Source organism: Cyprinus carpio, chromosome A25 (genome assembly GCF_018340385.1).
Source record: "Cyprinus carpio isolate SPL01 chromosome A25, ASM1834038v1, whole genome shotgun sequence".
Taxonomy (NCBI): domain Eukaryota; kingdom Metazoa; phylum Chordata; class Actinopteri; order Cypriniformes; family Cyprinidae; genus Cyprinus; species Cyprinus carpio.
Window position 1 is genome coordinate 545,214 of NC_056596.1, and position 4,220 is coordinate 549,433.

Genomic DNA, 4,220 nt, shown 5'->3' on the forward strand with positions numbered 1-4,220 from the left:
GTAGTAAAAACACACAATTGAGACAGTTAAAGCAAATAGTTTTTATTTTGAAAAAAAACAGTAGCAACAGTGACATCGAGTGGTTTGGTGTGAGTGGGGGGCACGCCCACTCAGAAAACAACAGGTATACATGGCTGCTGTAGAGAATTCCAGCCATTTGTGTCCAACGCTCGCCTGAAGAAGGATCAGAAAATCCGAAACGTCGCGACAGGCCTTGGACACCTGATTTTGGGCCTCCATCATGAGACTGGGTGATGTAGAGAGCCACACATACGAGAAGAGAATCAAATAGAGTGTAATTAAAAGACAAGAGAGTCAAATAAAATTTATTTCCTTCATCTACACCGATGAAGTGACATGCACAGTGTTTATTTCTTTGAGGAATCGTGAACTGCACCACACACACTAAACCTACCAGCCACTGTTGCTGTGCAAACCTAGGAGAAAGAGCCCTAAGCCATCAGGAGTATAAGAAGGACAGTGCATTTACCGAGGTTGAACCATGTTTCAGCTTCTGGATTTCATTCATTCCTAACCCTAACCTAACCCTAACCCTAACCCTAACCCTAACCTCTAACCCTATGGCTAAACTAACAACCTCTAACCTAACCCTAATCTAACCCTAACCCTAACCCTAACCACCCAAAACCTAACCAAACCACTCAAAACCACTCAAGAACACTCAAAACCACTCAAAACCAAGACCAACCCTACCAAAACCACCCAAAACCTAACCAAACCACTCAAAAAACACTCAGTCCAACCCACCCAAAACACTAAGTCAAACCAATGGCTAAGTCCCAACCAGCTCATATGACTAAGTCAAACCCACCTAGAAAAACTAAGTCCTACCTATATGACTAAGTCACAACCAGCTTATATGACTAAGTCCAACCCACACAAAACACTAAATCCAACCAATATGACTAAGTCCCAACCAGCCACATAACTATGTCCAACCAATATGACTAAGTCCCAACCAGCCACATATTACTGAGTCCAACCCACCTAAAAAAAACTAAGTCCAACCTATCTATATGACTAAGTCCCAACCAATATGACTAAGTCCCAACCAGCTTATATGACTAAGTCCAACCCACACAAAACACTAAGTCCAAACAATATGACTAAGTCCAAACCAGCTTATATGACTAAGTCAAACCCACCTAAAACACTAAGTCCGACCAATATGACTAAGTCCCATCCAGCCAAAAACACTAAGTCCAACCAATATGATTAAGTCCCAACTAGCCACATATGACTTAGTCATATAGTTTTTATTTAGTGTTTTGGGTGAGTTTGTCTAAGTTCCAACCCATATGACTAAGTCCCAACCAACACACCCAACACAAAACATTAAGTCCAACCTACACATATAAATACACTGCCTCCCAAAAAAAAAAAAAAAAAAAAAAAAAAAAAAAAAAAAAAAACAGCTGTATAGAGAAGCTCAACCCTAGGGCTGATCAGCTGTATAGAGAAACTGAACACTAGCCCTAGCACACTGAAACTCAACCCTAGGGCTGGAACTGCGAAACTCAACCCTAGCCCTAGAACTGTGAAACTCAAGTAAGTGATCAGTGCTATATCTCGGCAACTGGTGGAGCTAGAGTGATGAAACCAAGTGCAATCGACTGGGCATCATCCAATTAGTATACACACCAAATTTCAGCTCTCTAGGTACAAAAGAACTGAACGATCAATACCATATCTCAGCACCTGGTGGCGCTAGAGCAACGAAACCAAGGGCAATCAACTTGGGGGGCCCCAAATAGTATAATAAACTAAGTTTGAGCACTCTAGCACGTACGGGTCATGAGATATGGGGGGGTCGACCACTTCATAAGTGACCACTCTTCGCATTTATCTATATAACCTAACCCTAACCCTAACTCTCTAACCCTAACCCTAACCCTAACCCTAAAAAAAATAAACTTTATAATCTAATTCAAAATATTAACGAAAACTATCATTGTTGTATATTATTGTGATGCTAAAATAACACTAGGGAAGAAGCAGAAGCACATCAACATCTAAAATATATGCTGAAACTAGACATCATTAGGACACTAACATAAATGACCTAAAAGAAAATTAAATTAATAGCTCAATCACAAAATAAAAATAAATATGATTTCTTCAAACTTGTATTTTTCATGCAAACGTATATTCTGTCAGTAGACTAATACAGGAATGAAAAGCTAATCATTAATTAAAAGGAATAAATATTTGTTAAAAGCAATCAAAATAAAACACTTAAAGTGACATAAATTACTGAAATTATTCTAAATTATTGAAATGTGAAGGTAAAATCTCATTGGAGACTTCATGTTAACATTTTATGTCAAATGAGATTGACTGAGGAAGTTAGGGATCCTTGGATTAATAAATATCTTAAAAATTAGCAACTCAAGTGACTGGAACATGGGATGCATTTGATGTTTATAGATTTAATAATCATGTAAATGCAATTAAAAATTGGCACATTTAAGACATCGATGTTGACGTGCAAAACTGCAAAAGACATGCTTCATTTTCTTGTTTGTCCTTCTGCTTGCTATTGTAACTCACCGTCCTCTTTGTTGACCTTCTGTCTAACTTCTCGATTCGTGTTTCACATACTGCAGGTTTGGAGTAAATTACGCCAGAATAATAATTTGTCTTTGAAATATTCCTTGACTGTCAGGGAAAGTGTGCAAACGTTTTGTCAATAGTCTTATCACTTAAATGCAAACCTTTGATCCTTAAAATCCAATTGTCTCATCATGCATTTGTTGTTTTATAATGTCATACACAGATTGATGGTTAAATGGTTCTGTCCTCAACAGCTTGTTTGAATCTCGGGCCTTGTACTCGTTTGCTCGTAAAATCTAAACACCAGAGACGTTTCGATCCGACGCACTGCAAAAAACCAAAGCCATCGTGGCCCAGCCAAAAAAAACAGTGTGCTTGTGTAACAGCGAGAAGAGGACGTCTAGACTAAACAGTTTCATTTGGCAGATGTCAACAGAGACCCTGAAACACGTGAGGGCTGCTGGATTTACAGCTTAGCGTCAGATGTATGACTCTAACAGATCCTGACACTGAGATGGATGGCAGGTCCATTTGGGATGAATCCGTCGGGTTATTTATTTATTTATTTATTTATTTATTTATTCATCTTATAAATATTATTATGTACTATATTTAATATTAATAATTCATTTAAAATAAAAAAATCATTTATTTATTTCAATTTAAATATTTATTTAAAACTGTATTTATTGAGGCCTGATGTGGGGTCGGCTGTCTGATCTGATCTGATTATCAGAAGATATTAAAATAGGGTATAATAATTACAATTTAGAAAAGTCAATGTGTAAATACAATGCTTGTTTCTGTAAAATTATTTTAATTTCTTTAAAATATAAATATTTTATTTATTGCCTAAAAAATGTACCATATAAAAAAATGAAATTAAAATGTGTTTATTTAAATAAAATATTTATTTAAAAATAGTTATGTTTTTACTAATTTAAAATAAATGATGTGAGTCACAGCACATCTTGTTATTCATTTAAAATTTATTTAAAAAGCAAATTAGCAATTCGCTCATGATTGACTTTTTTTGGATGTATTTTATGTTTTTAGATGTAATACACAATATTATATATATATATATATATATATATATATATATATATATATATATATATATATATATATATATATATATATATATATATACATACAGTTATATATATAAAATATTGTGTATTACATCTAAAAACATATATGTATAGAAACAATGTATATGTATATATACACACACACACACACACACACACACACTATTAATTTACTTGAACAGTTATTTATTTAAACAAAAATAAATATGTTTAAACATTTTGTTGTATACCTATTTGTGCATGTATTTATTATAGAAATTTTATTTACAATTATTTAAAATGTTAAATGATATTTTAAAAAAATATTTAAAAAAATGTTTTTTATTTGTCAAAAATATCTATTCAGGCATTCACAATGCATATATTAATTAATTTATTTATTTCTGTTTATTTTATATAGAAATATTTTTATTTAAAAATATGTATTTATTTAAATGTAGCTATTTTAAAATATTTGATCTTAAAACATTTCTATTTTATTTTTTATTTTTTTTTTATTTTTTATGTACTTATTTATAGAGATCAACTGAGATACCTTCTCTGATTATAATG